The sequence below is a fragment of the Lepus europaeus genome, chromosome 1, assembly GCF_033115175.1.
Source record: "Lepus europaeus isolate LE1 chromosome 1, mLepTim1.pri, whole genome shotgun sequence".
Classification (NCBI taxonomy): Eukaryota; Metazoa; Chordata; class Mammalia; order Lagomorpha; family Leporidae; genus Lepus; species Lepus europaeus.
This window is the reverse complement of record NC_084827.1, coordinates 109,473,419-109,501,252: the sequence shown is the minus strand read 5'-3', so window position 1 is coordinate 109,501,252 and position 27,834 is coordinate 109,473,419. Positions and strand designations below refer to the sequence as shown.

Sequence of the window (27,834 nt, the reverse complement as noted above, 5' to 3'; positions counted from 1 at the left end):
TTACAGAGTTCAACCAATAGTACTAGAACAAAAAAATAAGGAATAGAAAAGGAAAATGGATTAGCAAATTATACAGCAACATAATAGAATAAAACATCCTAATTTGGAGAAAGTAAAGGAAATTGAATTACAGGAAGCACATGACCACAAAATATCTTCATCACAAATCATTATAGTCAACCTGTCAACTGTAAAACATAAATAAATGATTCTAAAATGTGCACAAAATGCCAGATTACCTCCAGAGGATCCCCAGTTACAAAAACAGCTGATTTCTCTTGAGAGACTCTACACGCTAGAAGAGAAGGGGGAAGCATAGTCCAAGTAGAAAAAGAAATAAACTGCCAACCCAGAATACTGTTCCAGCAAATATCTCATTTATAAATCAAGGTGAAATAAAGACTTTCCAAAACAAAAACCTACTTCCTACTTTTTAGTTGTTGGATATTATGATTAGTGGCTAACTAAGCCTATGACTACAAAGTGAATTAAAATTATGTCTCTGCAAAAAATGATGAATACATGGGAACAAGAGATGTGGATTGCAGAGGAACAGGGGAGTGAGTGAAGTACGGTTGTCTTCTTGGAACTTTCCCTATGGAATGTATGAAATCTGTTCTCTTTCTATTAATAAAAATTAAAAAGTTTTTGGACATTATGAAAAAGTATGGCACAAAATAGTCTTTTATATTTATTTCCCATGAACTTTTTTTTTATGTTTTGATACCTTGTTGCTATCAAAGTTATAGTTTACAAAAATGGAGCTCATGATTCTCAGAGATAGAAAAGATACAGCTTAAGGAATACAGTACATAAAACCTGTCAAAGTAGGGTGCTGAATACATAAAGTATAAATTCAAAGAATGGATCTGAATGGCAAGGGTTTTCTCTGAATCACAGAGGACATGAAGAAACAGTTCATTGCCTTTTTGTTCAGCCTATTTAAAATTTTCCTCAGAAGAGGTTATCATTATAGATATTTCTGTTCAAGACTCGTGCTGAATATTCAAAACACTTTTGGAAACAATGTGCAAGGCAAAGCTAATAGGACATATCTTTAAAACTTACATTACTATTTTACTACAGACTTGAAGTCTTTATATTACCATACTATGTACCAGCCACAGTCCAGGTAAGAAAATGGAAACTAAAGCAGTTATTTTCAAGAAAAAAAAAACTATAAAGGAAATTGCTCAAAACAATGTTAGAAAATCAAGGTAGTGGGGAATGAGATAATAACTGCAAGAAGCAGATTCCTACATCTCAGGGATCAAAGGGAAGAAGCAGAACACAGCAGTTTGGGGTAGGACCTTACAGTCCTAGGCCCCTGACTCTGAGGAGATGACAAGGCAAGGCTAATGTTAGGAATCTCTGGACCTTGGACCCCAACATGGTTGGGCAAAGATGTAATGTAAGGGATGCCAACTGGGTGAGCCCTTGCACTGCTTTCAAGACTGGTTCTGACAATGGCAAGGATGCTGGGAACTAGAAGCAACTGTTGCTGCTCCAAATAAGGGACCAACCTGAAGTAATAACAAGACCAGCTAGTAACCTGGATGGGTAAGTCTGCTTCTCCCCTCTCCTGCTTCCACACTTGCTCTGCTGTCTCTGTTGTCAGTTTCCAGCAGGCAGTCAATTGGCAAAGAAGGCATGTATTGGTAGACTCCCAGGAAGAATACAAAGGGTGGGCTTTTAGCTTAGAAACGATCATTTAATAACTGGCATTTCTAGGTTCTAAGATGAAGACTAAAATATAAACATTTCAGGGTCGGCACTGTGGCGTAGCGGGTAAAGCCGCCGCCTGCAGTCCTGGCATCCCATATGGGCACTGGTTCGAGTCCTGGCTGCTCCACTTCTGATCCAGCTTTCTGCAATGGCCTGGGAAAGCAGTAGAACATGGCCCAAGTCCTTGGGCCCCTGTACCCACATGGGAGACCCAGAAGAAGCTCCTGGTTCCTGGCTTCAGATCGACGCAGCTCTAGCCATTGCAGCCAACTGGGGAGTGAACCAGCAGATGGAAGACCACTCTATGCCTCTCCTTCTCTCTGTTTAACTCTGCATTTCAAATAAATAAATAAATCTCTAAAGAAATATAAAAATTCCGTAAGAAACTTGCCATTTTACTATAAAATTGAAATCCTTGTCACATAATTTTATTGTATCCCGTTTAGTTTTGCAATTGCTAAGTATGCATCTCTCTATGAGGAAAAAGAAAAAGTCTTGAATGGTGAGCAGACATAATTGAATAATCATCAACTGTTTAAAGACCATATCCAAAAGGGAGATAATATTTTATTATTTTCATTACAGTTGTGCTTACTGAATACAAAATTTTACCAAATTAACATAGATGAGAAGGAATTAAAAAATAAAGGATATTTGTGTGCTAATGAGTAACTACTACATACCAAATGAGAAAGACAGAATAAAGGAAGACTAAGTGGTGAATTAGGACACTAACAACCAGCAGGTGTATGGCATTTTTTTGTGATTTTTCTACTTTTGCACAGGAAGCAAAAAATCTCAGGCTATGACCAAGGTGTTGACCGGACTGTAGTTATCTTAAGGCCCTAATGGGAGAGGCTTTGCTTTCAAGCTTGACCATGGAAGTGTTGAAAAGTCAGATTCTTGCCGGCGCCGCGGCTCACTAGGCTAATCCTCCGCCTTGTGGCGCCAGCACACCGGGTTCTAGTCCCGGTCGGGGCACCAATCCTGTCCCGGTTGCCCCTCTTCCAGGCCAGCTCTCTGCTGTGGCCCGGGAGTGCAGTGGAGGATGGCCCAAGTGCTTGAGTCCTGCACCCCATGGGAGACCAGGAGAAGCACCTGGCTCCTGCCATCAGATCAGCGCGGTGCACTGGCCGCAGCGCACCAGCCGCACGGCCATTGGAGGGTGAACCAACGGCAAAAGGAAGACCTTTCTCTCTGTCTCTCTCTCACTATCCACTCTGCCTGTCAAAAAAAAAAAAAAAAAGAAAAGTCAGATTCTTGCTCACCACTGGTCAGAACCTAAATTCTTGGCCATGCAGGCATCCCATAAGGCAGCTCACAGCACAGCAGGGGAAGTGAGCAAGGGAGTGAGTGATTCCCCAGGACAGAAGCACTGGTGTTTTTGGAACCCAATCTCAGAAATGATAACCCATATCCTCTAAAGAATTTTATTGTCTACAAGTCAGTCCCTAAACCCAGCTCACACTCAAGTGCAGGGTGGGAGGTGGGATTACACAAGGCTATGACTGCCAAAAGGCAGGGATCCTTAGAGACTGCTTGCCCTCGATCCTAAACACAGTCCCTAAAACAACAACAAGATCTGGGTTCTATAGCCCGACAACTAATCACAAAAGGGTTGAAATCAAAGTTTTGAAAACTATGGAATCCACCATTGGATATATTTTTATAAGGCTACCAGTTTTACATGCTTTAAAATGGCAATGTATTAAATTATTAACTCCTTGACATCATAGTCTGTTCTGAATGACTCTTTCACAAAGTTAGTTTGGGGCACACAGTGATTCAGTCAACAGATCATATTATCTCTGTGATTATAATGACCACTTTACAACCTTCAGAGCTTTTCTGTCACAGCAATTCACACTATGACAACTTCTAGTATCTTGCCATAGTCCTGGACAAGACAGTGTGAGAAGAGGTAGCACCAGTATCATTCTCCTCTTAACAGAACAGAAAATCTCAGGAACCTTTTAGCAGTTCTGCTTCTATGGCAATGGTCAAAGAAAGAGTATCATATGATGGGAAGTCCTAGAGTGATCATGATTTGGCCCAGGGCCCAGGGTGCAGCAAGGAGGAACACATTTCCTAAGTTAAGGGATCCCCTACATTGGAAAATTCGATCTTGGCAACTAAGATGAGAAAAAAAAGATTTTCAGCTATAAAATGAACAATCTTTTTTTTTTAGTATAACATTCTTTAACTTACACATAAATATATGTCTATATATACATATATATATATTTAGTATAACATTTTAAGTTATACAAGTTTCAGGTATTTCATATATACAGATTTAGTAACATAGTGGCACTTCCCCTCTACCTTCCTTCCTACCCATGCTCCAAGCCTTCCTCCCCCTCCCTCTCGGATTTCTACTCTTAATGTTTACAATGATCTATTTTCAGTATACTTAATGACCATATACTTAACCCAACTCTAAGTAGAAGAAAAGGGAGGAGGGGGGAAGTGGAGAGAGAGGGAGGATAAGAGGAGGAGGGGATGGGAGAGGAGAGAGAGAGGAGAGACGGGGAGGGGGAAGAGGAGTAGAATGGGGGAAGGGAAGAGGGACAGGGAGAGAGGGTGAGGGACAGAGAGAGGAATAGAGGGAGGGGGAGAGAAGAGAAAGGAGAGGGGGAGAGAGGGGAGAGAAGGGAGAGGGCTGAGGGGGAGAGAGGGGAGAGGAGAGAGAGGGGAGAGGGGAGAAGGAACAAAGAGAAGGGGGAGAGGAAAAGGAATAGAGGGGTAGGGGGAGAGGAGGGGGAGAAGAGGGGGAGGGGGAAGCAGAGGCAGAAAGGAGAGGAGAGGAGGGGGAGAAGAGGAAGAGAGGAGAGGGGGAAAAGGGGGAGAGGGTAAGAGCAGTACAGAGGAAGAGGAAGAAAGGGAGAGGTGGAGGGGGAAAATGGGAAGGAGGGAAGAGAGAAGAACAGATCTTCCATCCTTATATCCACTGATTCACTCCCTAAATGGCCACAGCAGTGAGGCTGTGGCAGGCCAAAGCCCAGCAGCAACTCCATCCAGGTCCTCCATATGACTTGCAGGGGTCTAAGTACTTGATTTTTTACTTTATGCAAAAATAAACAGTTCACATGTTTACTTAAGACATAAATCGAAGAAAAATGGAACTTTAGGTCATGAAAGAAACTTTTGTAAGAAACAAAATGTCAACATATCCAACAATGTATAAATTAAACATTTTACAATTCAAAACATACACATAAGGAAAATAATAGTGATTACATATAAAGGGACAATTTTTTAATATATAAAATGCAGATGCTATGATAAATAAATTCCAATAGCTTTTAAACATCTGAACATAGGGTTTATCTTGGCAACTATATAAACATATATATATATATAAACTATATATATATATATAAACATCTGAACATAGGGTTTATCTTGGCAACTATATCTATATAAAAATATAGATGAAGAATGAGAGAGGATGCTATGTTCCTTTTTTAGATTGTGAGGACCCACAACGACCAAAAAATAAAACTATAAAATGCATGTGATTCTATATATGCCTAAGTCCAATAGTAACTCAAAATTTTTGGAAAGTGATAAAAATATTATACTTAGAGAAGCAAGCAGAGTGAATGCTGAAAAACATTGTTACATACCCAATTTTGTTGATTAGAATTTGAACTGGGATAATTTATTTCTACTTTAAATGTTAAATATTTAAAAGTTAAAAATTTTGTGATAATTGTGATTTAACTGAATATCTATAAATATCATGTAATTACATAAATTCCACTTACCATCTCTTTTTCTTACTTCTAACATATCAAATCCCAACTTCTGATGGCAAGAAAAAGCATTTTTTTTGATAGAGAGCCTTCTTTGAACATTCGATTTCACCTTGTCTGCTTGTGCATCAGTCCACAAATTAGCACCCCAGAGGAGCAGCCTCCACCCAATGTTCAACAGAAGTCAGGACATCAATAGCTCAGCCTGAACATTCCTTGAGTAGGCTATCTTTGGGATGTCTGTTCTACACTGGCTCAGAGTTTCCCTCAATGGGCTTATAAAATGAAAATCATACATTTGGGTTGCCATAGCCTTGGCAACTCATGACAAGAGCCTAGGGAGATTACTGACGCCATAAACAAGAGTGTCAAATTGTTAAGTCAACAACAGGAGTCACTGTGCACTTACTCCCCATGTAGGATCTCTGTCCTTAATGTGTTGTTCAATGTGAATTAATGCAATAATTCGTACTCAAACAGTATTTTACACTTTATGTTTCTGTGTGGGTGCAAACTGTTGAAATCTTTACTTAATATATACTAAATTGATCTTCTGTATATAAAGATAATTGAAAATGAATCTTGATGCCAATGGAATGGGAGAGGGAGCGGGAGATGGGAGGGTTGCAGGTGGGAGGGAAGTTATGGGGGAAAAAGCCATTGTAAACCTATGCTGTACTTTGGAAATTTAAATTTATTAAATAAAACTTAAAAAAAGAAGAAAATCATACATTTGGGAATGGACCCTAGCAGGTCAAAAGTGTACAAGTTTCAACAACATAATGGTTAGGAATCTCAAATCACATATTGCTGCACCATATATCTACAGGTATATTGGAGTGCTAATTCAATTCCTAGCTACCCTGATTCCAATCTAGCCTCCTGCTAATGTACCTGGAAACGCAGCAGAAGATGGCCCAAGTCCCTGTCACTCATGTGAGACACCTGTATGGAGTTCTAGACCAGTAGCTCTCATTACCACAAATATAAAAGTCCTGCACAAATATTTGAAAGTCAAATATAGACAGACACACACACACACACACACACACATATATATATATATATATATATATATATATATATATAGAGAGAGAGAGAGAGAGAGAGAGAGAATATATTATGGTTAATGGGAATTAACCTTAGAATGCAAAATATATCCAGTGAGTAAAATTGATAACATAATTTACCATGTTAATGAATAAAAAAGTCAAGATCAACTCAATAGATATAGAAAACAGTCTTTGTCAAAATTCTCAGTACACTTAGAAAATGAGCATTTCCTTGATTTAATAAAATTTGACAGTTCTATTCAGCTAATATGAAACATTCTGATATACTGAATGATTGTTCCTTAAGATAAGGAAAAATGCAAGGTTGTTTAACTTCTGATAGTCATTGTACTGAGAATATTTAGGCAGTGAAATACGGCAGTAATACTGGGGAAGGAGGAAGAGATCTCATCTGGCAATAACATGCTTATTTACATCAACAATCATAAGAAATCTACAGAAACAATCTCAGAATAAATTAGCATGGTCACAGTATTTGAAGTCAATATCTATGATTAATTGTATTTTTACTAGGTAATTAAAACATTCAAATTACATAAAGGATGATATATCTAGGAATATATGTTCAAGACATTGAGTCTAAAAACTGAACAATATTGCTGAGAGATGTAAAATTTAAATAAATGGATAAAATATTCATTGACTGGAAGAGTAAATATTAAAATGTCTACTTTCCCTAAATTGATCTAAATTTAATGTCACACTAATCAAAATACTACTGGGAATATCTGTGGAAATTGAGAAGCTGTTTTTAAAATTTGCTTAAAAACTCAAATGACCTATAATAGTTTAAACAGCTTTGTAAACAAGAGAAGTCCGGTAGCCATGTAAAGGCGGGTGAGCACAGTCCTACTAGGAGTTCACCATGCTTGACCTGAAGTGAGATTTTTGCGTAGATCCCTGGTAAAGCAGGGACTTCTATACTTCTCGTGTTATGACCCTAGACTCCTTTAACACTCTGCCACTCTTTCAATCAGATCCCTAGTGTGATATTCATCTTACTTCCTATGTCTGTAGGAAGAGGGGATCCATTTAAATGCAACCAAAATGTGCATGTTGGGATATTCGTGTCTTCCCCCTCCCTTACTGCTAATGTTCATTATTTCATTAACCCTTTCTCTAAAATATTTCTGTAATCTATTCTTAAGTCTTAAAAATCCATTGCCTGAAATTTGAGATACTCTACCTGCTTTCATTTTCTTCTCTTTTTAGTACAAAAAGCTCATAATATTTCCCACATCTGAAGCCTGAAGCCCTATTCACAAATGAGACACATATACAAATTGGCGTGTCCAATTTCTTGAGAAAGCTTTTTAAAAAAAGATTTATTTATTTTATTTGAAAGGCAGAGTTACAGAAAGGCAAAGGCAGAGGCAGAGAGAAACAGAGAGAGGCAGAGAGGGAAAGAGAACGTCTTCCATCCACTAGTGTACTCCCTAAATGGCTGCAATAACTGGAGCTGGGCCAATCTGAAGCCAGCAGCCAGGAGGCTCTTCTAGTTCTCCCACGTGAGTGCAGGAGCCCAAGAACTCAGGCAATCTTCTACTGATTTTCCAAGCCATAGCAGAAAGCTTGATTGGAAATGGAGCAGCCAGGACTTGAACCGGCACTCATATGGGATGCCAGCATTGCAGGCGGTGGCTTTACCCGCTAAACCACAGAGACGGCCCCAGGAAAGTTTCAAATGATTTAATTCCACACTCACCTAACCCTAGTTAGCTATCAGATCTTGGCAAAACATGTTTGTCTTCTAATACATAAATTACAGGTATCAACACCTACATAACTGGAATGTATAGACACATGTACATATCTATATATACTATGCAAAATATACTCATGTACTTATACACATAGATGTATGTATATCTGAGTTTTTAATCTATGTATACAGATATGTATACACAAATACACATGCATGCATGAACATACTTCAAAACTTACATAGAAATGAAAAATATTAATTTTAGGGTAAAAATACTTTCAAATATATAAACTTGAGAGGTCTACAAAAAGTTCATAAAAATTTATAATATTAAATATTGAATGGATAATATGCATTTAAAAATTTGTATCAAAATAGGCTCATATTTTAATTCTATTTTTCTGCAATTGTGTTGTTTGAGAGGCAGAGTATGAGAGAGAAGGTACTCCCATCTGCTGGGTTACTTCTCAAATGCCCACAACAACCCTGGGTGGGGCCAGAGCCAAAGAGCAGGAATTCAATCCAGATCTGACATATGGGTGGCAGGAACCCAATCACTTGAGTTATTACCACTGCACCTCCCAGAGTCTGCAGTAGCAAGAAGTGGCTGAGTCAGAAGCCAAAGCTGGCAGTTCTGCACTCTGGTGTGGAACATGAGCTTCTTTACCAATAGGCAAAATACCAGCACACAAACATTTTAAAATACCCTTACATGTGTGCCTGTCTCATTTCAGCCTCAAAAGCTTATTAACTGGAACAGAATGAAATGAAAAAACAGTTACCTGGATTGGTTTCAAAAGGTTGTCCAAGGCCTGGCATTATGGCACAGTTTATTGAGCCACCACCTGCCATGCCACATTTCATGTGAGTAGCAGTATGAGTTCTGGCTGTTCCACTTCTGATCCAACTTCCTGCTAATGTGCCCAGAAAAGCAGCAGAAGGTAGCCTAAGTACCTGGCCCCTGTCACCTTCATGGTAGACCTGGATGGAGTTGATTCCTGGTTTTGGCCTGGCTCTGTCTGTTGTGCCCATCTGGGGAGTGAATCAGCAGATGGAATCATATGTGTGTATGTGCATGTGTTTTTTTTAACTCTGCCTTTCAAATAAGTGAAAAATAAAGGGTAGTCCAAAGTTGTTCTTGCCCCTTTCCAATCTTCCATTCCCAAAAACTGAGCTCCTGTCTTCACACCTTCATAGCCCATTATGTCTTGATTTTTGGATCATAAAACTTTATAATTTTCAGGAAGCCACTATTAAAGTTAAAGCATTCTTGAGACAACATCTTCCAGGCAATCTTAAATAAATGATGCTGACTTTTCTGGGGTTTGGTAAATAGCAACCAGACAGCAAGATCTAGCAGGAAAAGCACAGAACAAGGCACAAAAGACAAAAAAGTATAATATATTAAAAACAACCTTTCTATCCCTTTGAGCGTGTTTCTTAATTTACATATACCTGTCTTTGGGGATCTATATAAAGAGTAAACATGGCTACAATATAAATTGTTTTGCACAATAACTAACACACATTCATAAGTGATAAGTAAGTTACAATGTTGTCACTGTGATCTCTTCACAGGTTTCTCTAAAACCAGCCCAGTGAATAAGCCCACAATCATTCATAATAAAAGTGGTAAGAGCAAAGCACATGGCACAAACTGAGTTAGCAATTTGCTCCCATCACTTAGTAGCTGGAAGAAATTTTCCAATGCACTAAACATCTCTATTCTCAGTTATTCTGTCTCTAAAAAGAAAATAATTATAGTCTTTATCTCAAAATACTGTTTTGAAGGTAATTTTAGTTTTTATATTTGTAAATCTCTTACTATATCTATGAAACACTTTAAATCCCATTTGTTAGCCAATATCATATGCTCCAGCTTTAAAAAGTATATAACAATGGCTCTTTTTCTGAAAACTAACTCTTATGGTCTACTTGTTTTGCTTGACTTAATAATGGTCATAGTGGTCATATTGGTAAGATTCATTTGTGTATACATGAGAGATAAGCAGGGTATACCTATAAACAGAATGGAAATTTTTACACATTTCATATTACCAATGCATACCTGATAAATTCTTTGTATTAGTTTATGTTTATATTTAATCTCAGATTCCTTTTGGCCCTGGAATGTCTTTTATTTCTTCTATATTAACTCACTAATTATAATTAAGTATAGCATACATTTTCACAGGGAGTTCAAAAAATGTTTTAATCAATACTTTATCTAAGTTAATTAAATATCTCCAGATTGCTCATTTTTTACTAGGATTATTTTGACTAATTTTTCAATTTGGAATTGAACATATTTAGTTTAAAATATACATGTATCTGCACTTTGGTGGAAGTTTTCAAGGTTAGTTAGTTGGCTATATTTCTAGTTGTAATATTGCTACTTAATTATCCTAAATTATCCTGACATTCATTTGATTATATATAAAAGTTTGAATACTTATTATTTTTGTGCATCAATAAGACATCTTTATCCAAATATATGGAATTAACTCTTTCCTAACAAAATTGTAAACATTGTTAGCTAGAAGGACATGCCCTAAAGCTGTATATTTAGAGAAGTATATCCTAGTTTTATCACCTCAAATCAATGTAAAAAGCTCATTCAAGTGATTTTGATAGATGATTTTGAAAAGAAAACACAATACATTCCATTGGACCATTAATTAGACTGCCTGCAAATAATGGAAACATTCATGAAAAAAATTGACATAGTACCAAGTGTCATTGACCAAAATCATAAATACTATTCACAAATATGATGAGGTTCTTGACCAAGTTATAGACCTAAAGGCATCCTATCTAATCATAAAAATTACTGTATTTAAAAATATGACAAAATCTGGTACTCAAGTGTGCCAAATCTTCAATTATATAATCTGTCTAATTCTAAACAGGAGACTGGCTACATAAAAGATACTAGAATACATAAATATTTATAACATTAACATTTACATATATTAATATCAATAGAGAAAGTAATAAAACACAACCTTTTTAAAGGCACAGCAGTTAAGTGAAATAAACTAAGAACTGGATGTTTGGACATGGATTCATTTGCAAAGTACAGTAAGTGAAAAAAGCAAATTGAGAGGTTTGTCATCTTTTTATGTAAATAAAAAATATTCTTTTGTGCAGCATGATCACCTTCGGGAGAAGGGGAAAATAGGGGGACTAGATTTAGCTGTATCTTTATCTTTTTTAAATAAATAGAAAGGTAAAGGAAGGGATGGGATGGGAGAAATGACAGAGGGAGGAAAGAGGGAGAGAAAAATAAATCCAAAAGTATCTAACAAAAAATAGCATTTAATATCATTTTCAACCAAAAATCCATAATCCCAATGGGTAGTTTTCATTTTCCCCTTGAGTTTTTGGGGACAAGAGGAGGAAATGAAGAGATGAGAGTCTGGATTTTATAGCCATCAATCTCCCTTGTGCTTATGCATCTAGGAGAAAAGTGTCTTCAGAGAGGCGCACTTAATTCCAGTAGTGTTCTGCCTGCATCTCATTGCTACTGGGGTCATTAACACCCAAAGGAGCATGCTTGGCTGCTGCTCCTGGGAATGGCATCTGTACAGCAAATTTTAGAAACTTTAAGATGTTTCCCTTGACTACATGCTGTAAGACCATTTAGATAATTCAACTGAAGGAATGAAATCATAACTGCTCTAATTACAACACACATTTTTACTCTCCATTCTCCGATCATGTTTTCCCCCTGCTTATCATCTTCAAAAGTAATGTAAATCAAATAAACATACACAAGGACAGACTTATTTGGACACAACTTTTGGAACTAAAGGCATCCATTGCATCCATTATTGGAAGCTATTCATAATTCCTTGGTACACAGCAATGGCAGCTTCATGCTGTAAGCTCCTGTAAATTCTTGATAATTTCTTTGAAAATATGTGGTAGGAGGTTTTATTATCTATATGATAAAACACGGAAGTGATTGGGCTGAAACAGTTTTTTAAAAGCAAAGATAAATATATTTTAAAGAAAATTTTAAAGTACAAAAATGTAACAATGCATATGCATACCACTACAGAAAGTTAGTATTGTTCATTTTGTGTGTATTGTCTATATGTTGATTCACTCAACTACTTTTATCTAACTTTAGTTAGGCAAACTGATTTCTGATGCCCATTCTTTCCAAGTTTTATGAGAGCAAGCTAGATATGTTTGCTAGCAAGCCCTAGCATTTTTTTGTGCTGTGTCACTAAATCTGGGTAATGAAACAGAAAAAGATTTGTCCATATTCTTAGATATATACCTTTATTGATCATGTTTCTTGTTGCTAAAGTAGACTTATGAAGTAACAACTAGAACTCCAATAACTATCTCATGAATCAAATGAGAATTCTGAGAATGGCAGAGAAAAAAATTTGATGGCTGGGTTTCTGATGGCACCATAGCATCACAATACCAGCCTGGATAACCTTCCATTTCATGGCATAAATGCATCAGTTTCTACCTTCTTTACATAACAGTAAATTTCAGGATTTATGTCATGTGCAAGTATAACCCTATATAACATCTATTAAAATTATTCATGACTGGCCGGCGCCGCGGCTCACTAGGCTAATCCTCCGCCTGCGGCGCCGGCACACCGGGTTCTGGTCCCGGTCGGGGCACCGATCCTGTCCCGGTTGCCCCTCTTCCAGGCCAGCTCTCTGCTGTGGCCAGGGAGTGCAGTGGAGGATGGCCCAAGTGCTTGGGCCCTGCACCCCATGGGAGACCAGGAGAAGCACCTGGCTCCTGCCAACGGATCAGCGCGGTGCGCCGGCCGCAGTGCGCCTACCGCGGCGGCCATTGGAGGGTGAACCAACGGCAAAAGGAAGACCTTTCTCTCTGTCTCTCTCTCTCTCACTGTCCACTCTGCCTGTCAAAAGAAAAAAAAAAAAATTATTCATGACTGATGTGAATATATTAACACTAGAAATCGTTAGCAGAGAAGTAAAATTCACTTAACTACTTCCTTCAATTCCAACCAACTTAACTCCTGTTTAGAAGCTTCCATTACATATTTAAAATTTATCCATCCAGTCCCTGTTTTGATATATGCATATGTGCCTGTGCACACATACATGTGCAATTTTAAAATATTTGCAGAAAATATGTATCTTAAAAATCGATATATGGATTTCAAACTTTTGTACTAAAACAAATTTATCTCTTAACTTCATTTTTCCAAGGAGTTTTTAAAGTCCTCCTGTATATATACAAAGTAAATGTACATATTTTTATATTTTAAGAGTTTATATGAACGTGATTTTCTCAAACTCAATATTTCACCCTATAATGGTTTAAATTTTTCCATAGGTTTAACTCATATCCAAATTCAGTTTTAATGAATTTATGAATTCTAATGAATGTGTACATTTTCCTTAATATTTGTATATGTAAGTACATCACTTTCTGATGGACATCAAGATTGCTTCTGATATTTAACTGTTGCTTGCAACTCTGAAACAGACATGATGAGCACATTCTTTTCTTACATAATTGCACATTTCCCAGAGTAGATTCCTAGAAGTGGAGCTGCAGGTGATTGGAATTATATGTTTTCAATATCCATTTATGTTTCAAGTGATCTTTTTGAAGGAAAATAAAGACCATTTACACGCTGCAAGAACATCTTGATTTTTTAACAGATTTGCTATTTTGAGAGATTCCTAGGTGGATCTTTTATTCACATGCACACACATGTATTACAATAATAAGCATTATGCAGTTTTTAAATCATGAGTGCAGCCTTCTGGGACCACCAACACTGTATTTGCTTAAGTGAAAAAGAGGGAAATAAACAAGATTAAGAGGGCCAGCAGTGGTGAGAAATTTAACGCCAAAAAAATAAAATCATCAGTATGCCGAAAACAACACATTCTCTTGTTTTGTTACTTATCAATTGATGAGCAGATAAATGGCAACGTGCAAGATTTTTTCTGAATAATAATTCTTTTCTGTCCCATGACACCTTCTATTTGACTTCTGTTCAAAGATCTCAGAGTTTTATATATACAGATAAGCTCTAAATCATAGGTTCAGAAAACAGGCACAGTGAGACTTATTCAGAGACTATGAAGGCCATCGAAGCCCATAACTAATTCTTCTATCATGTCCATTCCCCTTAAAAACTGCCCTCCAGCTGAGAAATTATAGTCATGTGTCCTAAACAATCAGTGATGACTATGGTGCTTACTTTCTTCAAAGGTACATTTTAATGCTAATTTATGGGAAGCCGGGCTAGGCCAAATTATAATTTACAATATGTCAGTCTCATACTTTGAAGTCTGGGGAATGATGTTTGCAAACATGAGCTTAGTTTTATTTTTCTGCAATCATTAGGCTTTCAAATACATCAAAATATACCTCAAAGACAGAAAAATAATCACTTGATATATTTTCAAATGTAAGTGCTTTCTTATGTTTATACGACAGTTTTGCATAGCTTTCCCTAGACTTTGATGGCATAACTTAAAATTATATTTTCCAAAAATAATGAAAGTTTCAGATACTATATAAATTATCTTTAAAATATTCTCAGCATTTTTGTTAATTCTGGAAATAAGCAATTATTCAATAATATAGCCAACTATTTTATTAGTATTTTGAAAACAGGAATCCATCCCAAACTTGACATTATATAATGATTCCTTTAATTTTCAAAATAACAACAAACCTAGTGCCAGGGGATTAAAAGTACAGTGTAGACTTTCTCATGTAGCAAAATGATTTTCCTTTATTACCTAGTACAAAAATAAGTGCAATTATTGACAAGCTTCAAAAAATGTCTATATACTTAGCAAAGTCTCCTTAATAGTCCAACAAAAATAGATTGTTAATGTTTTACCTTATAGTAAATTCAATACTTGTCTTATGGAAATGGAAAGTGTGTTACTGGCAGCAGCATACAAAATTCTTTCTACAGTAACTCATGTTTTAATCTAAAAATAGGTAAAGACTGAATTTTGAAGTAGATTCTAACTATTCAATTTCTACACCTAATATTTGTGCTTGAAATTAGTCAGCATCATCAAAAAGTATCCACTAAGAAAAATGTTAACTAGGGCTTTGATTACTACCTGGTACAAATTAAGCTAGTGTTGTTTTTTCCCTGCACTTAGACAATAGCTTATGTCAAATACACAGTGTTAATTTGGATCCCTTTGAAAAATGAGAAAATTCTTAAGTGATTATGCACATGAATCCACTTATCTAACTTGTTGCCAGTATGTGCTTTACCCTCATCCATAACATACTTTGACAAGCAGTCCAATTTTGATTTGCTGGAAAGATATTTAAAGAATTAAACTATAGTTTTATAATAACAGCAATAGAAATAATGTGAAGGATAACATTCCACTTCCAAGTGTTGTGAAACCAGTAGGCCTGGTGTGCTCAACTTGATGATTTGGCATCTTCATGCATGTATAATAAATTCCATTTGTGTACACATCTCCAAGCATTTTTCATAGTCTCTGTCTACCTTATTTGTTGGTAATGTTTTCATTGAGCAAAAATATCTTATAAAATATCCAAAAGCTGATTTTTCAAGCATAGTATCAAACACCACAGAGGAGTTCTTGTTTGCATAACAGCAGATGTATAAATATTCAATGAAATACAGTGATGGCTGATGTTTTCTCACTTTCAAGAATAAAAGACTCAAAAAGAAAATGCAGCATTTTGAATTGCTAAATCTATTCACTATTCAGCATTGTACAGTTTTTCCTCAAGGACTATTCCTAAAAATCATTTTAGGTGTAATCAAAATACTTTCATGAAGACATCTCAAGCCAATACTTTGACAAGACTGGCCAAGAAATAGATATGAACATCCACCAATTGCCTATACTGCATTAGATGCTCTAGAGAATACAGAGAAATCGAGGTCACTGCCCTACCACTGTAATATTTCTTTTTATTAAAAATTACCTCTCCAAGCAAGTTTAGAAGAAGATAGCAATTTTTCCATTTAGATTGTTTAAGTCTCCAAAGATGAAGCATTTGAGGAGATAGAAACCAACCACTTTTTTTTTTTATAAAACTGGAAGGAATTTAAATCATCTTATTAGATTCCCACTTACAGCACATTAAAATAAATGTGTATTCCTGTCAATTAACAATTATAGTTTTATCCAGTTACCTGATAGTATTATAATGACAAACCACCATTTCTCTGAATCGCCACTTTTGAAATGAAACATTGGATAAAAATACAGACATTAAGATTATACTGAATACAGTTTCTCTTTCTGCCATGATAAATTGATGAAGAGATAGGTATGCCCTCTTCCTTCTCCCCAAGTACAGCTTGATAAGTTAAAGCATCTTCCTACTATTCATCATTTTATTATCTGCCTCCTTGCAGACCCTACATGAATGGGATAAGTTACTATGTTTACAGGGGCTCACACACAATTTAGTATGCAAAGCATAATCAAAACTTGTATCAGTGAGATGCATTATTTCGTCTTTACTATTCCTCTGCACTTTCTAGCTAGTCTCAAAAATGACACGGATGTAGACCTACAGTTTGACAATTTTCTTCTATTCTACTATTTCTTCCACAGAAAGGTAAACTCTAAATGGAAGAGAAGCTGGAGAGCATAACAAAACTCAAGTGAAAATTATATCTGAGTTTCTATACATGTATGTTTTTATTTGTAACTAATGCCTAGATCTACTTATTTATCCATCCAAAAATGAACAGACACAAACTTGATATAGTTTGACTAATTTAAATAATAGAAAAATTGTGTATGTATATGCAGGAGACAAGCTGGATTTTCATTTAGAAGAATTTTAGAAATTTCCTTCTCTAGTACCAAGCAACTGGCTAATTAATTACAAATAAGTTATGTCAGACAATTTTGTCATGACTCACAGAATTGAGGAAGGAGACTTGAGGAGCAGGGCTAGAAACAACAGAAACAACAACAACAACAACAACAACTACCCAGCACTAACAATTGCAATAGTAGGAAATGAAGGCCAATCCCTCTAGGGCAATAGTTTGGAAACAAAATTCAATTGTTTTCAGATTTTAACTATTCAGTGTAAACATTCCTGGAGGCAGGTCCTATTTGCCACTGTTAACATCATTCATCTAACATTTGATAATGGGTAGATGGAGTATCTTCATAGATAGTATTATCAATATCAAATCTAAGAAGGAGGCTAACTTTCTCAAGAAAGTCCATGGTCTCCTAATTGAAGAGGATAGGAATGGATGTTCAGAAAGCAGAACAAATTTCTAATATGATAATTATCACTGGACAAATGATAGCAGTGATTCCCCCAGTAAGTTAATTTAGCTCAACAATGGTTACATGTGTGTATTCGTACTGTAGCTTAGCGAGTATTTTCACATGATATTTTCTTATTTGCAATAGCTTGAAAAATATATACTGTTTTGAATATTTTATATGAAACTAACATTGTATTAAAGGGAGAAAGAGGGGGCCATCCTTGTGGCCTAGCAGGTCTAGCTGCCACCTGCAATGCTGATATCTCATACCAGAGTGTTGGTTCCAATTTCAGAGACTTGGCTTCTCATAAAACTCCCTTCCAATACGACTGGAAAAGCAGTAGAAGATGGCAAAAGTGCTTAGTCCCCTTATATGCATTTGGAAGACATAGATGGAGTTCCAGGCTCCTGATTTCTATCTACCTGGCCCATCCCTGGCCACTGGACCAATTTAGGGACTAAACAGAGATCTCAACCTCAGTCTTTCCCCCTTTTTCTCCCTCTCTGTAATTGTCTCAGATAAGCAAATGTATATGTGTGTTTGTGTGTACAGGTTCACATATCCCAGCCACACTAATTAGAACCGTATGGTACTGGCATAAAAACAGATCCATCGACCAATGGAACAGAATAGCAACCCTAGAAGTAAAGCCATGCATCTATAGCCAACTGATCTTTGACAACTGTGCTTGAAGCATACATCGGAAAAAATGATAGTTATTTTAATAAATGGTGTTTGGAAAATTAGATATCCACATGCAAAAAGATAAAACTAAACCTGAAACTTTCAGACTATTAGGAAAAAAACAGAGGAAAAAACAATTCAGGATGATGGAATGGATCAGACCCAAAAAGCACAGGAAATAAAAGCAAAAATAGATTAATGGGATTTCATCAAACTATTTTGTGCAAAGAAAACAATCAACAGTAAAGAAACAATTTACAGAATGGAAAAGAACATTTGCAAACTATTCCTTTGGCAAGGGGTAATATTCAGAATATAAGAAACTCAATAGCAAAAAATCTAAACACATAAAAAGTCACATATACTACAATTTAAAAATAGCAATAGATTTGAACAGACATTTCTCAAAGGAAAACATATGAATGCCTAGCAGGTACATAAAAAGATACCCAACATCACTAATCAACAGGTAATTGTAAACAAAAAGCACAAGGAGATATCACTTAATTCCAGTAAGATTGTATATTCTTCACATGCTGTATTTGTCCTACCAGGTTTTGTTTTGTTTTGTTTTGTTGTTTTCTGTAGGCAAAAGTTGAATTTTCTGAAGTATACATAATGTTATGGGTTTTGCAATTTGTGGACACTGATTTACATCACCATTTACAAAAAAAAAAAAAAAAAAAAAAAAAAAAACAACTACGTCTATAAAATAAAGAAAAAAGACCATAAGTACTGGCAAGAATGTGGTGAAAGACCATAAGTACTGGCAAGAATGTGGTGAAAAGGGAATCTGGCGCACCCTTAGTGGGAGGGAAATTTGGTATAGTCACTGTGGAAAACAGTATGAGGTTTCTTCAGGAAACTAAAAATAGATCTACCCTATGATCCAGCAATCCCATTACTGTGTGTATATCTAAGGGAAATGAAATCCATTAGTTTAAGAGATATCTGCACTCCCATGTTTATGGAAACAGTATTTACAATAACTAGAAATGTAAACAACCTGTCCATTCACCAATGAATAGTTAAGGAAAATATGGTACGTATGTAAAATGGAATATTATTCAGAAAAGGGTGAAATATTGTCAAGAGAAACAGGATGTAACTGGAGGTCACTGTGTCAAGTGAAATAAGTGAAGTACAAGACAAATATCACATGATCTCACTCATGTAGACTCAAAATATATGATCACATAGAAATTAAATATATATAATATAGAAATATATGATAATTATATATAATATATAATACAGAAATTAAATATATAAAGGCAGTTAACAGGGACTAGGGAAAGAATATGTGAAAAAATAGACTGAGAAGATTGGTTATGTTTAGATAGGTGTTAAGAAGTTCTGGGGTTCAAATTTACAGTATGGTGAATATAGATAATGTACTGTATCATTCTCTATAAACAAACTAAAAGAGGATTTTGGATGTTTTTACTATAAATATAAAATGCTTGAAAGGGTAAATATATTCTGATTGGATGATATACAATGTAAACATGTAACAGAACATCACAAAGTACCCCAAAATCTGTATCATTTTATGTCTGTTAATATTAAAATATAAATGGAGAAAAAATGAAAAATTAGATTATTAGCATACAGTTTTTTATACTTACTGGATCATTTTATAGTTAGTCAGAGATGGAAAACAATAATCACAATAAAGTTTTTCTTGGAATCTATAATGAAATATAAATATATACATAATATATTATCCATCAAGTTCTTAAATATTCGCATTCATTGATCTTCACACAATTCTAAGTTCTTGAAATTAACAGGTATGATTTGAAAATGTTTCTGAAGAGCCAACAATTTCTGCTTACAAATAGATGTACATATACTGCTCACTGGGAATAGGTTTTCTAATGCATTCAATTTTATGAATAATTTAAAACTTTCAGTCTTTCTGTTTTTCTTTGCAGAGATTTTTTTTCTCCTTTGCATAGAAACCAGATGACCTTGATTTACTTACCATAAATCAAGCACATTTTGAGGATCGTCTTTGAAACAAATGTCTCATGTTGCTTCTCTACATAATATTTCTACAAATTGAGCGACGTGCCACCTTGAAAACCATGAACAAAGCAGATTGTCTGATTTACTGGCTCATTCTTCTAGCTTTGCTACAGCTACCCAAAAATCAAACAGCAGAGAGTTTGATTCTATCTCAAATAATGAAAAAAAATGCCATCTATTAACTCATGCATTCTTTTGGTAACATCGATTAGAATTTATTATAATAATGTGCTTTTAGAATTATGTTCCTTTTCTAGGACTTTTTCCTTGAATTTACACAAGTCTGGTAAAATGTAGCTGTCTCATGAAAAGAAGTTAAGTCTAGACATGTTGTTTTGCTTTACATACAATCTGGGTTCTTAATTGTTGTTCTCTAAGTTTGTTTCTTCTACGCTGCAAATGATTTTTTTTATTAGTATACAAATTTCAGCAGACTCATATCTTTCATAATATAAATATCACTACTTTGCCCTATATGACTATTTTTAAATGTTTTCACAAGCTTGAGCTTTACTACTAAGTCCTACCAGTTTTATTCATTTTTAAAATTTATATAGGGCAAACAAATTTCATGTATTTCATATATACAGACTTAGGAGCATAGTGATACTTCTGATCCTACCCTCCTTCCTCCTCCTTTATTCCTTTTTTTACAATGACATATTTTATTTTATAATCATAAGCTTAATCCTCCACTAAGAACTCAACAAATAGTAAGAAAAAACCATTTTTTTAACTTTTATTTAGTAAATATAATTTTCCAAAGTACAGTTTATGGATTACAATGGCTTTCCCCCCCCATAACTTCCCTCCCACCCGCAACCCTCCCATCTCCCGCACCCTCTCCCATTCCATTCACATCAAGATTCATTTTCAATTCTCTTTATATACAGAAGATTGATTTAGTATATATTAAGTAAAGATTTCATCAGTTTGCACCCACACAGAACATAAAGTGTAAAATACTGTTTGAGTACTAGTTATAGCATTAATTCACATTGAACAACACATTAAAAACAGAGATCCTACATGAGGAGTAAGTGCACAGTGACTCCTGTTGATTTAACAATTGACACTCTTGTTTATGGCATCAGAAATCTCCCTAGGCTCTAGTCATGAGTTGCCAGGGCTATGGAAGCCTTTTGAGTTTGCTGACTTTGATCTTATTCCAATAGGGTCATAGTCAAAGTGGAAATTCTCTCCTCCCTTCAGAGAAAGGTACCTCCTTCCTTGATGGCCTGTTTTTTCTACTGGGATCTCACTCACAGAGATCTTTCATTTAGGTGTTTTTTTCGTTGTTGTTGTTTTTTTGTTTTGTTTTGTTTTTTTGCCAGAGTGTCTTGGCTTTCCATGCCTAAAATACTCTCATGGGCTCTTCAGCCAGATCCGAATGCCTTAAGGGTTGATTCTGAGGCCAGAGTGCTCTTTAGGACATCTGCCATTCTATGAGTCTGCTGTGTATCCTGCTTATGTTGGATCTTTCTCTCCCTTTTTGATTCTATCAGTTAGTATTAGCAGACACTAGTCTTGTTTGTGTTATCCCTTTGACTCTTAGACCTATCAGTGTGATCAAGTGTGAACTTAAATTGATCACTTGGACTAGTGAGATGGCATTGGTATGTGCCACCTTGATGGGATTATATTGGAATCCCCTGACATGTTTCTAACTCCACCATTTGAGGCAAGTCAGCTTGAGCATGTCCCAAATTGTACATATCTTCCCTTATTCCCACTCTTATATTTAACAGGGATCACTTTTCAGTTATGTTTCAACACCTAAGAATAAATATGTGTTAATTACAGAGTTCAACCAATAGTATTAACTAGAACACTTTCTCAACAGTAGGGATAAGGGCTGTAAAAATTTTTTTCGTTTTATCTTAATTATGACTGGAGAGTTGTGCAGAGATTGAGTCTTCACTTTGGGGTGAAATAATGAGGTTAAGAGGATCCTTATCTATAAATTATAGTAATTACATATTTTTGATTCTTCCCTCAAAGTTAACTTCAACTCTGAATTATTGGTAGCACTCCTACCAAGTACCATCCATGCTCAAGGAAATAGGAGATAGTGTTCCTGTCAGGAGGTAGAAATTAACCCATCTAAATAAATTATTTGGAATTCTTTTCTGCGGGAGATTGGTCTGTTATCCCTAATTAAAGTTCTGCTTCTCACAGAGTAAAATATTGGGCAAAGTAAGAAGAAAGAAGGAGGATTGGTTCTGTGGCATAGCAGGTAAAGATGCCTGTGAGTCCAAGGTCCCATGCTGGCACCAGTTCATGTCCTGGTTTCTCTGCTTCCAATCCAACTTCTAGCTAATAGTCTGGGAAAAGTATTGGAAGATGAATCTAAGTGCTTGGGCCACTGCTATCCACTTGGGAGACCCAGATGAAGCTCCTGGGCTTCTGTCTGGCCCAGTTCTGGTAATTGCAGTCGTCTAAGGAGTAAACCAGCAGATAGAAGATCTCTATGTTTCCCTCCCTCCTCTCTCTCTGTAACTGACATTCCAATAAAATCATTCAATCTTTTAAAAAGGAATATATTTTTAAACAATTTTCACTTGAGGGAGAAAAATGAACTTAGACTGAGAATCTGGAAGGAAGAGTGGGTACAATGTTAGAGTCAGACAAGAGAAAAGTTCTATTGCACAGTAGAGTAACAGACTATGACAATATGCTGTATATTTCATAAAAACTAGAAGTTATTTCTAATATTTTCACCACAAAGAAATAACAGATCATTGAGGCCGATTAAATTTACATTTGAGTATTATATATGCATGCATCAAAACATCAAAGATACTCCATAAATATACAATTTTATGTAAAATATAAACATATAAATAAAAGCACAAATTGTGGATCTTGTTTATTGAAGATTCTTAGCATGTACAGAAAAGATTTAGAATCTAGATTCTAGTATTTTGTAACAAGTTCACAGGTAATGAAGAGAAGTTAAAAGACTAATAAAATTCTATTATGACTTTAAAGATTTTATTTGAAAGGCAAAGTTAGAGAATAGATATTCCATCTTCTGGTTCACTCCCAAGTACTCACAATAACCAGGGCAAGGCTACGCTGATGTCAGGAGCTTCATCTCGGTCTCCCATTGGGTGACAAGGGCCGAAGTACTTGGGCCATCCTCTGCCACCCTCCAAGGTGCATTGGCAGGGAGCTGGATCTGAAATGGAGCTTCTGGGACTCAAACTGGAGCCCATATGCTTTGCAGGTGGTAGTTTAACCTGCTATGCCACAATGCCAACCCCATGATCCCATCATAGTTTTAAAACATCCATACATATATAAAATATGCAGCCTTTAAGCATTTTTACTGAAGGATAAAAGACAGTAAATGTCAAAATACTTCACAAGTATTATATTTTCAGGTGATTTCCTTTTTGAAAAATGACAGTATTCACTCATCCATCAGCTTCTAGTAAAATCTATAGTGTACCCTAATGCACACTGTTGAGTATTCCATAAACCTTAATCAAGACAGATTGCTTTAACATCCTTATCTATTCCAAACTCCACCTGCTTTGAAGAGTTTATAGTTTCAGAATCCTATGTCAAACTCCAAATATATGACCTTATCTCAAAATCAAAGTTTACATGTAAGACAAGGATATCAGCATTTCAGTTACAATATGTGAATTTCCATATCTCTAGATCAGCTGTCCAAACAGGGCACTGATTTTTGTTTCTTTGGCACTTATATTTTTATTTTTAAAGATTCATGTATTTGAATTGCAGATTTAGAGTTAGGGAAAACAACAGAAGGGAAGAAACAGAGGTAGAGGGAAATCTTCCATCTGCTAGGTCACTGCCCAAATGGCTGCAAGGCCAGGACTAGGTCAGCCTAAATCCAGAAGCCCAGAAATCCACCTGGGTCTCCCACATAGATAACAGGGGCCCAAATACTTGCGCCACCTTTCACTGCCTTCACAGTCACATTAGCAGGTATCTAAGTCAGAAAGAGAGCAGCCAAAACTCAAAATAGCACTCCAACATGGGATGCCAGCATCTCAAGTGGCAGTTCAACCCACTGAACCACAATGCTGGCCACAGGTACTTTATATTTTTAAAATAAAAATGGTTAGCGATAATTAGGAATGGAAAACAAGGCATTGGTAATGCTTGCCAAGTGCCTTATTTTATAGACAGTAATGTGAGTTTCAGGGGGATATTGTGGTCAGGAAAAACTCAAGAAAGCTGAGACTGGAAATCAGCTCCCACCCTTTATGCTTTTACGATTCATATTTCTTTTAACAATTTTTACTTATTTACTTCAAAAGAAGAGAAACAGAAAGGAAGAGAGAAACAGATATTCCTCCCATTGGTTCACTCCCCAAATAGCTGCCATGGCCTGCTCTAGGGCAGGCAGAAGCCAGGAGCCACAAACTCCTTCCTGAACTTCCACAGGGGCTGCAGGTGCCCAACTACTTATGCCATCATCTGCTACCTTCTCAAGTGCATCAGCAGGAAGCTTGATTGTGAGTCAGTCTCCATATGGGCACTCCAGTATGGCATGCAGGTTTCACAAGTGGCAGCTGAACCTGCTGTGCCACAATGCCGAAACCAATGCACAATTCTTAGTCAAAATGAATGAACTAAAAGGTTTTTATCATGCTAATTTGAGCAGTATAATGAGGCAATATCTTATCAGTCATGATGAAAATTTGCTCAATTAGTAAAGTAGGAAAAAATAACTCATAACTTCCTTTGGTGATGTTTGCAAATGTTTGTCTTGACTTTTTGTTGAAAAGTACTAGAGATTACATAAAATGATAACTGGTAGCCTAAAAGGACAAATATCATCTCTAGATACAAAGTATGAAAATCTGATTTAAGGCATCTTCCTAAAAGAGACCAAATTTAGTATAATCATAATACTTATACCCAGGTCTTTGCTTTAAACCAATTTAACAGCTTTGGCTTTGTTTTTGCACATTTTATTGTGTAATAAACTAAATTTCAATTTGCATATTTTTAAACTTCCTCATAGCAGAGAATATTCTTTTCTCTTTCTTCTATCAAGTAAAAAGTGAAGACTTCAGAAAATACATCTCCTCAACCTCAAAGACCTTCAGCAGAGTTAAAGATTAAACATTAATTCCCAAGAGAGGCAAATTAATTTTAAGGTCCTTATTAACCAGGTAAAACAGGAAAAGCATGATTCTTGATGACAAATGTATAATGGTTTAGGCTGCCATTGTATACTATGCTTTAGGCATTCTTCCACAGAATTACACAAAATGAAAATTTTAATTCTATTTATTCAGCTGTCACAAAAATCGTTACTTAACCAGATGAGAATGTTAAATTTGTACTTTAGGTTTAACACTTAAGTTTCCTTTTACCTTCTTCCTCGCCAGTCTCATTTTTTAGTTACGCTTGCTTTTCAAAACATATTAGTTGCCTTTATAGTGTCCACAGGTTTTTATAGAATTTAGTGGGTAGATTTTGATCTTAGGAATCCTGAGCAACATTTGGTACATGTAGAGCATGAAAATAACCCACCCAGGTACCAACGAACAGGCCAAAGAATTTGCTACATCACACATCAGTCACAGTCCAAAGCAAGAAGACAGTGCTTTTCTAGTACAGAGAGAAAGCATCCTCTGGCAGAAGGAAGGAATTGAGACAAAATGCCAGTCCCTGCAAAACTGCCATGACTTTTGCCAGCTCAATTTAAATCCCATGTCCTTGTTGAATTTGTCACCCTCGACTTGGAGTGGCCTGGAGGAACAAAAAGGATCAAAGAGGAATTGTGGAAGTGGGTTCCAGTGGGAAATATGAGAGTGGCAATTTGGTATCAGATGGTCAATTCTTGCCTTGATTGATATAATCAAAATGAGTGGAAGAATCAAACCAGGAAGCATGTGTTAGTGGAGTAGGGATGGGTGCTTACAGTCATTAAAGACCTAGTACGTCAGCCCCCAAAGGCCCTCAGCTGGCCCTGCTTTTCTTGTAGTCCTGTGAGAGAGAAACCCCACCCTTCTCTAAGGAGTGAAGGCAAGAAACACTAGGTGAGAAATTCATCTTTTTTTAAATTTTATTTAATGAATATAAATTTCCAGTGTACAGCTCATGGATTACAATGGCTTCCCCCTCCCATAACTTCCCTCCCACCTGCAACCCTCCCCTCTCCCACTCCCTCTCCCCTTACATTTGCATCAAGATTCATTTTCAATTCTCTTTATATACAGAAGATCAATTTAGTATAAAGATTTCAACAGTTTGCACCCACATAGAAACACAAAGTGAAACATAATGTTGGAGTACTAGTTATAGCATTAAATCACAATGTACAGCACATTAAGGACAGAGATCCCACATGAGGAGCAAGTGCACAGTGACTCCTGTTGTTGACCCAACAAATTGACACTCTAGTTTATGGCGCCAGTAACCATCCTAGGCTGTCGTCATGAGTTGCCAAGGTTATGGAAGCCTTCCAAGTTTGCCGACTCTGATCATATTTAGACAAGGTCATAAAAGACAGAGTGAGGATAGTAACCAATGATCCTAAGAGTGGCATTTACCAGGTTTGAACAATTCTACAGCATTAAGTGGGGAAGAGGACCATCAGTACACACAGGTTGGGAGTAGAGCCATTGGTGGTAGAGTAGAGGTTATGATTACGAGAAATTCATCTTTTAATAAAGCATTTTCCTCTCTCTCAGCCGCTGCAGTCGCCACGCACCGAACCCTGCTCCAGCTTCTCGGCAGAGGGCTTGCCCCACCATGTCTACCACTGGCCACTGAAATCCGTGCTACGAAGTGTTCAGGAGAGTGCAGGGTTTTGCTTCAGAATGTACACGGAGGGTGAAGCCAAGAAAATAGAACTGGTTGGCTGGGTGAATACCAGCAAAGGCATTGTGACAGGTCAAGTTCAAGACCCTGAAGACAAAATCAATTCTATGCAATCCTGGCTGAGCAAAGTTGAGAGTCCTAGTTCTCGCATTGACTGCACAAACTTTTCTAATGAAAAAAACCATCTCCAAGCTTGAATACTCCAACTTTAGAATTCGATATTAAGAGAAATACAAATTATAATGCTTACATTGTGAAATAGACATCGTATGTTCTTAAGTCTACATCATAAAATAGTAGCAGAGTAGGGTAAAAATAAGAATGCTCATTTATGAAATGCATAAAATTATACATGTTACTAAAAATGTGTGACACAAAGGATTTTACTCAATTATACTTTAGTAAGGAAAAATAATATTCTCATACTTAACATGTTATAATAAGTTTGTCTTGTTGAATCTTTAATTTTGATGAATATTAAAATATACATGTTAAGGGCCTGTGCTGTAGCATAGTAGCCCAAGGTGTTGTAATACCATATGGGCGCCGGTTCAAGACCCAGCTGCTCCACTTCTGATCCAGCTCTCTGCTATAGCCTGGGAAAGCAGTGGAAGATGGCCCAAGTCCTGGGTCCCTGCACCCGTGTTAGAGGCCCGGAAGAAGCTCTGGGCTCCTGTCTTTGGATTGGCGCAGCTCCAGCTGTTTCGGACAATTGGGGAGTGAACCAGTGGATGAAAGACCTCTTTCCCTCCCCGCCTCCCTGACTCCCTCCCTTT

At 36.4% G+C, this 27,834-nt stretch overlaps 1 pseudogene; it reads left to right on the top strand.

The window, feature by feature from the left end:
* The first annotated feature begins 1,112 nt into the window (after positions 1-1,112).
* Positions 1,113-27,283, top strand: LOC133763060 (acylphosphatase-2-like; annotated as a pseudogene).
* Positions 27,284-27,834: the final 551 nt, after the last annotated feature.